The 12,650-nt window shown below is 39.2% G+C and overlaps 1 non-coding gene across 1 annotated transcript; it reads right to left on the bottom strand.

The window, feature by feature from the left end:
* Nucleotides 1-5,745: 5,745 nt before the first annotated feature.
* TRNAC-ACA (transfer RNA cysteine (anticodon ACA)) lies at nt 5,746-5,817 on the bottom strand. The gene has a single exon. It is a non-coding gene; the product is annotated as a tRNA-Cys (tRNA).
* Nucleotides 5,818-12,650: the final 6,833 nt, after the last annotated feature.

The raw sequence follows: 12,650 nt of genomic DNA, 5'->3' as shown, positions 1-12,650 counted from the left end.
AATTTTTCATCAGGAAAAATATACCCTGGAAGATTATCTGTTACTGACAAAGAAGTTATATGAAGAAATGAATGCTCTACCCTTGACTAACAAATGCCAGTACTGCTAAGGCCTTCAGTGAGTTATCATAGAGAATGAAACTCAATTTGAGCTGACCATTGTTATATGTCCCCCAAATATAAATACAAATATATTGTTGTTGTTTGTTGTTCAGTTGCTAAGTAATATCCAACCTTTTTGTGAACTCATGGACTGTAGCCCACCAGCTCATCTGTCCATGGGATTTCCCAGGAAAGAATACTGGAGTGGGTTGCTACTTCTTTCTCCAGGGGATATTCCTGGCCCAGACATCAAATCCATGTCTCCTGCATTGCAAGCAGGATCTTTATTGCTGAGCCACCAACAAAGCCCAGCCCTACAATTGATATAAGCATAAATAAGTATGATTTATGTGTGTGAGCATATATATACATATACACATGCACACACATTTACTAGAATTAAAATAGATATTTAAAATAAATTACTATTTATCCTAAAATCCCAAATTTCTATCTTATCTTATGTCAGATCAGTTCAATAGCTCAGTTGCATCTGATTCTTTTCGAACCCAAGGCCTTTAGCATGCCAGGCTTCCCTGTCCATCACCAATTCCCTGAGCATACATAAACTTATGTCCATTGAGTCGGTGATGCCATCCAATCATCTCATCCTCTGTCATCCCCTTCTCCTCCTGCCTTCAATCTTTCAAAGCATCAGGGTCTTTTCCAATGAGTCAGTTCTTTGCATCAGGTGGCCAAAGTATTGGAGACTCAGCTTCAGCATCAGTCCTTCCAATGAATATTCAGGACTGATCTCCTTTAGGATGGACTGGTTGGATCTCCTTGCAGTCCAAGGGACTCTCAAGAGTCTTCTCCAACACCACAGTTCAAAAGCATCAATTCTTTGGCACTCACCTTTCTTTATAGTCCAACTCTCATATCCTTACATGACTACTGGAAAAACCATAGCTTTGACTAGACAGACCTTTTTTGGAAAAGTAATGTCTCTGCTTTTTAATATGCTGTCTAGGTTGGTCATAACTTTTCTTCCAAGGAGCAAGTGTCTTTTAATTTCACAGCTGCAGTCACCATCTGCAGTGATTTGGCAGCCCCCCAAAATAAAGACAGCCACTGTTTCCATTGTTTCCCCCATTTATTTGCCATGAAGAGTTGGGACTAGCTGCCATGATCTTAGTTTTCTGAATGTTGAGCTTTAAGCCAACTCTCCTCTTTCACTTTCATCAAGAGGCTTTTTAAGTTCCTCTTCACTTTCTGTCTTAAGGGTGGTGTCATCTGTATATCTGAGGTTATCGATATTTCTCCTGGCAATCTTGATTTCAGCTTGTGCTTCATCCAGCCCTGCGTTTCTCATGATGTACTCTGCATATACGTTAAATAAGCACGGTGACAATATACAGCCTTGACGTACTCCTTTTCCTATTTGGAACCAGTCTATTGTTCCATGTCCAGTTCTAACTGTTGCTTCTTGACCTGCATACAGATTTCTCAGGAGGCAGGTCAGCTGGTCTGGTAATCTCATCTCTTTAAGAGTTTTCTTACAGTTGTTGTGATCTGCACAGTCAAAGGCTTTGGCAAAGTCAATATAGCAGAAGTAGATGTTTTACTGGAACTCTCTTGCTTTATCCACAAATAATAGTTATTTAAGAGGAGCAGTGAATGTTGAACAAGTTTTCTTTTTTCTCGTCAAGAAAATGTTGCAAGACAAGTTGGGTTGTTATGTTCATTATTATTTCACTACTATTCCTCACTGATGATAGAGTGAGATAGGAGGAAAAACCATTGGTTCTTATTAGAATAGTAGTATTTTACTTGTGGTTTATATACCCAGGAACAGTTGGGCTAAAATCAATGTGATGATTATGATGATTATGGTAACTTTATTGTTTACTTTCATTTTACACTGAAAGTTTTCTTTGTGAAAAATAAGTTTGATATCTAATTATATCATTACAATAATGAAAAATCAATATAAATACAGATATCTTGTTAAACTCCTATTGAATAATGTATTTTCTTGAGACTATTCAAATATTTTCCTGCCTACTTGTCATTTTTATTTGACCATCTCGGGCTAAAATCAATGTGATGATTATGATGATTATGGTAACTTTATTGTTTACTTTCATTTTACACTGAAAGTTTTCTTTGTGAAAAATAAGTTTGATATCTAATTATATCATTACAATAATGAAAAATCAATATAAATACAGATATCTTGTTAAACTCCTATTGAATAATGTATTTTCTTGAGACTATTCAAATATTTTCCTGCCTACTTGTCATTTTTATTTGACCATCTTATAGGAAACTCAAACACACTATGGCGCAAACTCTTTATTCTTTTGTTCAACACTGTACTTAGCCAATAAACTACCAATGTTTCCTATATCTGAAGATATCACCAATATTTACCTAAGTAGTGAAGGCCAAAACCTAGGAGTCACAATTCAATCTTTCTTCTACTCTCCTAAAATTTTGAGATAAGAGACCAGCTCAAGTGAAAATAAATATGATAGATAAGGGATTAATATGCAACATATATAAACAGCTCATTCAACTCAATATAAAAAAAAAGACTGAATAGGCAGAAGATCTTAACAGATATTTTTACAAAGAGGAAATACAGATGGCCAACTGTTACATAAAAAGATGCTCAACATCATTAATCATCAGACAAATGCAAATTAGAACCACAATGACATTCTGTCAGAATGTCCATCATCAAAAAGACCACAAATAGCAAATGTTTGTGAAGATATGAAGAAAGGGAACCCTTGTTTAGTATTGGTGGGAATGTAAACAGGTGTAGCCACTGGGGAAAACAGTATGGACATTCCTCAAAAAGATTAGAAACACAACTATCATATGACTCAGGACTTCCACACCTAAGTATACATCTGAAGAAAACTAAACCACTAATTTGAAAACATACATGTGACCCAGTGTTCATAGCAGCATTATTTACAATAGCCAAGATGCAGAAGCAACCTAAGTGTCCATCAATAGACAGACACTTCTTCATCGTCTCATCTGTTGCTGGAATACTTATATGTGTGTGTGTGTGTGTGTGTGTGTATAGACTGGAGAATGGCAACCCACTCCAGTGTTGTTGCCTGGAGAATCCCATGAAAGGGGAGCCTGGTAGGCTACAGTCCATGAAGTCACAGAAAAGTCAGACACGACTTAGTGATTGAAAAACAACATATACCTAGACAGATATCCCATGTACAAGAACAAAGGAGAAGCCCCAGCATGTTGGTAGGAGGGGTGAAATCACATTTTGAATCAAGCCCCATACCCACCAGACACTTGGAGGGCTCAAACAAAACTTTGTGCACACCAGGACCCAGAGACCCCACAGAGACTGAGCCAGACCCATGTTTGAGTGTCTCTTACAGAGGTAAATGTCAGCAGTGGCCTGCTGCAGGGGCAGAGGCTGTGGATGCAGCAGACCTGGGCCACACAGCCTGTGGCATAAGCATTCTTGGAGGAGGTCACCATTAACCCCACCATAAAGCCATCAAGCAGATGACCCACAAACTGCAGGAAAATTATACCAAAGAAATTCTCACACTGTTAAGAAAATTCTAGGACCCACAACAGATTTCCCAACCTGGGGATCTGGCAAAGGGACTGAGAAGCCCAGGGACTTTGACTTTGGAGGCCAGTGGGATTTGATTACAGAACTTACACAGGACTGGGGAAACAGACTCTTGAAGAGCACAAAGAAAACCTTGTGTGCACCAGGACCCAGGAGAAAGGAGCAGTTAAGAGAGTCAGTTCCCAGGCAGGTTGATAAGGAGTCCAGGATCCCCAAGGAAGAGGAGGAGGAGGAGGAGAAAGCGGTCTGGGGCTCTCAAAGAGGAGATAGAGGTCTGGAATTCTCAAGGAGGAGGAAAGCACAAATGCCTTTATTTTTATCTCTACATTCATTAGTCTTAGTCACATAAAATGTTTTGTTTTTGTTTCCTTTAAGCCTGGAACTGATGATTACACAACAAACAACTCAGTTTAAACTCTGTACTAAGGATTATATAACAACAATGTATCCTGCTTGAGGACAGTTTCACCTTCCCTGAAAACCTTCTGACTAATCCTGTTATCTTAAAATGTATATTATGGATGGGATGGGTCTAGTGATATCTTTCTATTGTTAGTGCTAATCCTGTCATCTTACAATGTAAATTGTGGGTGTGGGTCTAGTAAGGTCTTTCTTTACAACTTCAAGACATTCTTTTGATTTATTGCAATAAATAATTTAAAAAGTATATAACTCCCTTGCTAACTCTAGCAAGGGGGGCACTCTCTGTCCCCCTTCTGATGTTTACATTAGAAGCTTTCTCTGTCCTTTTTCACCTTAATAAAACTTGACTACACAAAATCTCTTGTGTGATCAAGCCTGGTCCCCAGACCCAAAGCTAAATCTTCTTTAGAGACCATAAATCTGACATCGTTCACCATAAGCTATCAGAGTGACCCCAAAAGAGACTGACCCAGACTTGCCTATGAGTGTCCAGGAGTCTCCAGCAGAGGCATGGGTCGGAGGTGGCCTGCTGCAGGGTCTGGGGCACTGAGTGAAACAATGCATGCACAGGACATTTTGAAGGAGGTCACCATTGTCTTTATTACCTCCACCATAGTTTGGTCTCAGATCAAACAGCAGGGAAGGAACACAGCCCATCAACAAAAAATTGGATTAAAGATTTACTGAGCACACCCCTGCCCATGAGAACTAGACCCAGTTTCCCCAACAGTCAACCTCTCTCATCAGGAAGCTTCCATGAGCCTCTTATCCTAACCCAACAGAGGGAAGACAAACCCATCAGAGGGAAGAAAACCACAATCACAGAAAACTAACCAATGTAATCACATGAACCACAGCCTTGTCTAACTCAATGAAACTATGAGCATTACATGTAGGGCCACCGAAGACTGATGGGTCATGGCAGTGAGTTCTGACAAAACGTCTGATCCACTGAAGAAGGGAATGGCAAACCGCTTCAGCATTCTTGCCTTGGGAACCCCGTGAACAGTATGAAAAGGCAAAAATATATGACACTGAAAGATGAACTCTACAGGGTGGTAGGTGCCTAATATGTTACAGGAGAAGAGTGGAGAAATAACTCCAGAAAAGAATGAAGTGATGAAGCCAAAGCAAAAACAACTTCCAGTTGTGGATGTGACTGGTGATGGAAGTAAAGTCCAATGCTGTAAAGAACAATATTGAATAGGAACCTTGAATATGAGGTCCATGAATCAAGGTAAATTAGAAGTGGTCAAACAGGAGATGGCAAGAGTGAACATAGAAGAAATGCAGTAGCCCTCATAGTCAACAAAAGAGTCTGAAATGCAGTATTTGGGTGCAATCAGAAAAACGACAGAATGAACTCTGTTCGTTTCCAAGGAAAACCATTCAAAAAGATAGTAATCCAAGTCTAAGCCCCAATCAGTAATGCTGAAGAAGCTGAAATTAAATGGTTCTATGAAGAATTACAAGATCTTTTAGAACTAACACCCTGAAAAGATGTCCTTTTAATTATAGGGGAAGGGAAGGAAGGGAACTCGCTCAGTCGTATCCGACTCTTTGAGACCCCATGGACTGTAGCCCACCAGGCTCCTCCGTCCATGGGATTTTCCAGGTGAGAGTACTGAAGTGGGTTGCCATTTCCTTCTCCAGGGGATCTTCCCTGCCCAGGAATCGAACCTGGGTCTCCTGCATTGTAGGCAGACACTTTACCGTCTGAGCCACCAGGGAAATCCTTCATTATACGGTACTGGAATGCAAAAGTAGGAAATCAAGAGATACCTGGAGTAACAGTAAGTTTGGCTGTGGAGTACAAAATGAAACAGGGCAAAGGCTAACAGAGTTTTGCCAAGAAAACACACTGGTCATAGCAAACATCCTCTTCCAACTACCCAAAAGATGACTACACGTGGATATCACCAGATGGTCAATACCAAAATCAGATTGATTATATTTGCAGCCAAAGATGGAGAAGCTCTATACAGCCAGCAAATACAAGACCAGGAGCTGACTGTGGCTCAGATCATGAACTCCTTATTATCAAATTCACTTAAATTGAAGAAAGTAGGGAAGACCACTCAACCATTCAGGTATTACCTAAATCGAGTCCCTTATGATTAAACAGTGGAAGTAAAAAATAGATAAAGGGATTAGATCAGATAGACAGAGTGCCTGAAGAACTATGGACAAAGGTTCATGACATTGTACAGGAGGCTGTGATCAAGATCATACCCAAGAAAAAGAAATGCAAAAAGACACAATGGTTCTCTGAGAAGGCCTTATAAATAGCTGAGAAAAGAAGAGATGCAAAAGGCAAAGGAAAAAAGGAAAGATATACCCATCTGAATGCAGAGTTCCAAAGAATAGCAAGAGGGATAAGAAAGCCTTCCTCAGTGATCAGTGCAAAGAAACAGAGAAAAACAATAGAAGGGTAAAGACTAGAAATCTCTTCAAGAAAATGAGAGATACCAAGGGAATATTTCATGCAAAGATGGGCACAATAAAGTAAAGAAACGGTATGGAACTAACAGAAGCACAAGATATTAAGAGGAGGTGGCAAGAATACACAGAAGAACTATACAAAAAGGATCTTCGTGACCCAAATACCCACGATGCTGTGATCACTCACCAATAGCCAGACATTCTGGAATGTGAAGTCAAGTGGGCCTTAGGGAGCATCACTAACAAGAAAGCTTGTGGAGGTGATGGAATTCCAGTTTAATTACCTTAAATCCTAAAAGATGATGCTGTGAAAGTGTTGTACTCAATACGTAGGCAAATTTGGAAAACTCAGCAGTGGCTACAGGACTGGAAAAGGTCAGTTTTCATTCCAATCCCAAAGAAAGGCGATGCCAAAGAATGCTCAAACTACCACACAATTGCACTCATCTTATACCCTAACAAAGTAACGCTCAAAATTCTCCAAGCCAGGCTTCAACAGTATGTGAACTGTGAATTTCCAGATGGTCAAGCTGGATTTAGAAAAGCCAGAGAAACCAGAGATCAAATTGCCAACATCTGTTGGATCATCCAAAAAGCAGGATAATTCCAGAAAAAAAACATCTACTTCTGCTTTATTGATTATGCCAAAGCCTTTGACTGTGTAGATCACAACAGACTGTGGAAAGCTCTCAAAGAGATGGAAATATCAGACCACCTGACCTGCCTCCTGAGATATCTGTATGGAGGTCAATAAGCAACAGTTACAACTGAACATGGAACAACAGACTAGTTCCAAGTTGGGAAAAGAGTATGTTAAGGCTGTGTATTTTCACTCTGCTTATTTAACTTGTATGTAGGGTACATCATGTGAAATACTGGGCTGGATGAAACACAAGTGGGAATCAACACTGCTGGGAGAAATATCAATAACCTCAGATATGCAGATGACACCACCCTTATGGCAGAAAGTGAAGAAGAGCTAAAGAGCCTCTTGATGAACATGAAAGAGGAGAGCTAAAAAGTTGGCTTAAAGCTCAACATTCAGAAAACTAAGATCATGGCATCTAGTCCCATCAGTTCAGTTCAGTTCAGTCACTCAGTTGTGTCCGGCTCTGTGACCCTATGAATTGCAGCACACCAGACCTCCATGTCCATCACCAACTCCTAGAGTTTACCCAAACTCATCTCCATCGAGTCAGTGATGCCATCAGCCATCTCACCCTCTGTCGTCCCCTTCTCCTCCTGCCCCCAATCCCTCCCAGCATCAGAGTCTTTTCCAATGAGTCAACTCTTCACATGAGCTGGCCAAAGTATTGGAGTTTCAGCTTTAGCATCAGTCCTTCCAAAGAACACCCAGGACTGATCTCCTTTAGAATGGACTGGTTGGATCTCATCACTTCATGCCAAATAAATGGGGAAATAATGTAAAAAGTGACAGACTTTATTTTGGGGGGCTGCCAAATCACTGCAGATGGTGACTGAAGCCATTAAATTAACAGACACTTGTTCCTTGGAAGAAAAGTTATGACCAACATAGACAGCATATTAAAAAGCAGAGACATTACTTTTCCAGAAAAGATCTGTCTGGTCAAAGCTATGGTTTTTCCAGTAGTCATGTATGGATGTGAGAGTTGGACTATAAAGAAAGGTGAGCACCAAAGAATTGATGCTTTTGAACTGTGGTGTTGGAGAAGACTCTTGAGAGTCCCTTGGACTGCAAGGAGATCCAAACAATCCATCCTAAAGGAGATCAGTCCTGAATATTCATTGGAAGGACTGATGCTGAAGCTGCATCTCCAATACTTTGGCCACCTGGTGCAAAGAACTGACTGATTTGAAAAGACCCTGATCCTTTGAAAGACTGAAGGCAGGAGCAGAAGGGGATGACAGACAATAACATGGTTGGAGGAATCACTGACTCAATGGACATGAGTTTGAGTAAGCTCCAGGAATTGGTGATGGATAGGGAAGCCCGGCGTGCTGCTGTCCATGGCGTTGGAAAGAGTGGACATGACTGAGCAACTGAACTGAACTGATACCTAGACAGTGTGTTGAAAAGCAGAGACATTACTCTTCTGACTAAGGTCTTTATAGCCAAAGCTCTGGCTTTCCCAGTGGCCACATATGATTGTGATTGCTAGATTGTAAAGAAGGCAGAGCACCAAAGAATTGATGCCTTCTAACTGTGGTGTTGGAAAAGCCTCCTGAGAGTCCCTTGGACAGCAAGGAGATCAAACCAGCCAGTATTAAGGGAAATCAACACTGAATACTCATTGAAAGGACTGATGCTGAAGCTGAAATTACAGTATTTTGGTATTTGATGCAAACAGCTGACTCATTGGAGCAGTCCCCAGTGCTAAGAAAGATTGAGGGGAGAAGGACAGGAGGGTGTCAGAGGATGACATGGCTAGATGGCATCACTGATGCAATGGACATGAACCTGGGCAAACTTTGGGAGACAGTGAGGGACAGAGAGGCCTGGCATGCTACAGTCTATGGTGTGGCAAATAGTTGGACATGACTGGACAACTGAATAACAACATACACAATAGACTAATACTTAGTCATTAAATATGACAATTTCCCATATACAACAACATGGTTGAACCTGGAGAGTATTGTGCTTAGTGAAATAAGTCAGAGACAGGAAGACAAATACCATCCATATGCTATCACATATATGTAGAATCTAAGAAATGAAACAAACAAATGAATATAATGAAACAAAAAACAGACTTACAGATGTAGAAAACAAACTAGTGGTTAACAGTGTGGAAAGGGAAGGTAGGAGGAGAAAGATAGGAGTAGGGTATTAAGATGTACAAACTACCATGTTTAAAATAAATAAGCTACAAGCATATGCTGCACAGCATATGGAATTCAGTCAATATTTATAACTTCAAATGGATTACAATCTATAAAACTTTGAATTTGTACATCTACTATTAACATATTCTAAATTAACTATACCTCAAAAAAGATATATATCAATTATAACAGTATCATGTAGAATAGTTTCACTGACCTAAAAAACCTCTGTCCTCTGCTTGTTTGGCATCCCTTGACCTTTTTATGATATCCAAGGTGTTTTCTTTCTCAGAATGTTATACAGCCAGAATCATAGTATATGTAGCCTTTTTATATTGGCTTCTTTCACTTGGTAGTATGTATTTAAGGTTCCTCCATGATTTTTCATAGCTTGATAGCTCATTTCTTAGCACTGAATAATATTCCACTGTCTGGATGCAGCACAATGTATTTAACCATTCACCTACTGAAGGATATCTTGGTTATCTCCAAGTTTTGGCAGTCATGAATAAAGAAAGCCGCTATATTCTGTCTTTACAGGATTTTGTGTGAATGTAAGTTTTCTACTCATTTAGGTAAATAACATGGAGTGTGATTGTTGAATTTTAGGTAGGAGTATGTTTAGTTGTGTAAAAAGTTACCAAACTTTCAAAGTGGATGTATTACCAATATTTTGCATTCCCACCAGCAATGGATTCAAATTATTATTATGCTTTTGTTTCCTTTCAGTGAGAGCTGGAGCTATTAGGGATCTCAATGACAACATCACTTGATATTAGCTTTAAATAACATGTTCACATGTGGCTAACTTTTTTCTCTTTTTTTACCTTTTGCTTTCTTCTTCTTTTTCTTTTTTTTGGTGATAAAAATTAATGGAGACTTTGGTGGTCACAACTTGAGGGTATAGAAGACTAAACTTATCCATGGAAAAATGATAAAGTACAGAATTTTAAAGATGCAGGAAGGAGAATAGTACATCAGTCTCCTCCCAGGTCATCCAAAATCTGGTGTAAACTGCTTGAATAATTTTCTTCTTGAATTGAAAAACTGGTGTCTTAAATCTGCCTCATGTGATTCATATTTTCTATTAAAGCAGTTTTTAACAGAGACAGAATTAATTGGGAGAAAGTCCTAGAGAAATGACTAATGAAAATGATTTTGAGTAATTTCTTGCTCTGTTTATGATGCATTACATAGTTTGGATGGAGAAAAACTGCTTGATAATAGCATTTTTCTTTAGAAAGCCAGTTCCTCAAATCCATAAAAACCAGAGTAGAGAATTTAAAAATTTGAAGTGATTGGTTCAACGGCAGAAAGAGTTAAACTCTCAGAATCAACTACATCTAGGTCAAAAGCCTTGACAGACTATCAACTGGGACAGTCAAAATTTCTGGGAAAGAAGCCAAGAGAGAGAGCACCAAGATCAAGAGCTATAAATCTTAAGAATGAAGTTCTCTCTAAATCTAAAGGCCCACCTTACTTACCCATATCTTTTTAAATTTAAGAACATTTGCCTTATAAACTCTGAGGCAGATGGTCAGGACTTATCAAAGTTAAGGACAATAAGCCTTAATCTTTCTTTTCAGTTTCAACAAAATATCAGAACTCTCAGAAGGGACCCTAAGCTGTATGCCAGAGTTTAGATATTTTGGGTAAGAAAAGGTTTTTGTTTTGTTTTTTAATAGTGGGCTTAAACGGAAAGGGAAAGACTAATTTTTTATTTAGGGACATAAATCTGAGTTTTCTAAGTTTGAATAACTGGAAATTGTTTAATGTTTCCCTGGGTGTGTTTTGGAATTAATTTACGCAGCTCTTGGGCTTCCCTGGTAACTCAGCTGGTAAAGAATCTACCTGTAGTGCAGGAGATCCCAGTCCCAATCCTGAGCCGGGCAGTTTTCCTGGAGAAAGGATAGGCTACCCGCTCCAGTATTGCCTGGTGACCTGAGTTAAGAATCTGCCTGCAATATGGGAGACCTGGTTTGATCTCTGGATTGGGATGAACCCCTGAAGGAGGGCATGGCAACCCACTCCAGTATTCTTGCCTGGAGGATCCCCATGAGCAGAGAAGCCTGGCAGGTTACAGTCCATGGGGTTACAAAGTGTCGGACAGGATTGAGTGACCAATCACAGCACAGCAAGTGCAGCTATTGCAAAACCACCAAATAGAGCACATACAGTCCAGATCACTAATAACTGGACAGTCTAAATGGGAGGTCGTGGAGCTCCTAATCATGATCAAAATATTAAAAAGGAAACCAATACTGATTGATACAGTTAGTGAGTAAAATTGCAATTATATTCCAGAATTTGAAGAAACTATCTAATCCATGATTTATGATTTACTTATCTAGATGACACCTGGAAATGACCTCTGGGTATTAAAAAACTAAACAAAGACATTCCATCCATGTGTACAAGGACATTTACTACATTTATTTTTTTTTTAAATCTCTCTATTCCAATACCTCTGATAAGAAGTTAGTGATTTGAGAGACAGATTAATTCAATGCAAGTACATATTGACCATGAACAATAGTTTCACATTATTTTGGTAAATGAAAAATACATTTCCTATTTTTTACCAGAATATATGAATCTATCAGAATTTTCACAATTTTAAAAGTCAGAATATTAAAAAAAAAAATGTGGTTTGAAGTTGGGTACTCTGGGAAGTAGAATCTAAGGCAGAAGTTTATTTCCAGGAGATTAATTGGGAAGTGCTCTTTTGAAGGACAATGTAGAAGAGTATAAAAAGTAGAATAGACAGAACAAAAATTTGAACTGAGATTCACTTCTGACAGTGATCCCAGATAATCAAACTCAGAGCTTTGGGATGGGGATGATCCTGCAGATTTATCTTATATTGAGCAAGGAAATTGACCTTACATCCCTTGCATTGACCAGTAATTGGATGATGGCTTCTTAGTTAAGAGAGATAAACTAGGTCAATAAAAATTTCTTCAGATGGGAGGATAATTCCAGGAGAGGGGCTCAGTTGATAATTGTCAGCTGCCAACACTTTTAGTACCTGGAGAATGAATGATTTACTTAGCAGCAGAGGAATGACAGGAAGGCCCTAGAGCATCTGATATACCCTGACCCCTTATTCTCCATGGAAACATTATTTGTATAATATGATAGAAAAGTATGTTCTCCATAATTCTGGGCAGTTTTTCCTGGAATATTTGCAAGCTGATATTTGGTGGGATGAACTAGAGTCCCCACTGCTATGTCTGAGCAGCATTATATGCATATAGTTGTATACTTTCAACCGCAACTGATGTCATCCTTAGTCTGTTACTAAGTCTAGATTC

The sequence above is a fragment of the Bos mutus genome, chromosome 14 (genome assembly GCF_027580195.1).
Source record: "Bos mutus isolate GX-2022 chromosome 14, NWIPB_WYAK_1.1, whole genome shotgun sequence".
In the NCBI taxonomy this organism is placed as follows: domain Eukaryota; kingdom Metazoa; phylum Chordata; class Mammalia; order Artiodactyla; family Bovidae; genus Bos; species Bos mutus.
The sequence above is the reverse complement of the archived record's forward strand: the minus strand, read 5'-3'. Positions and strand labels throughout refer to the sequence as shown.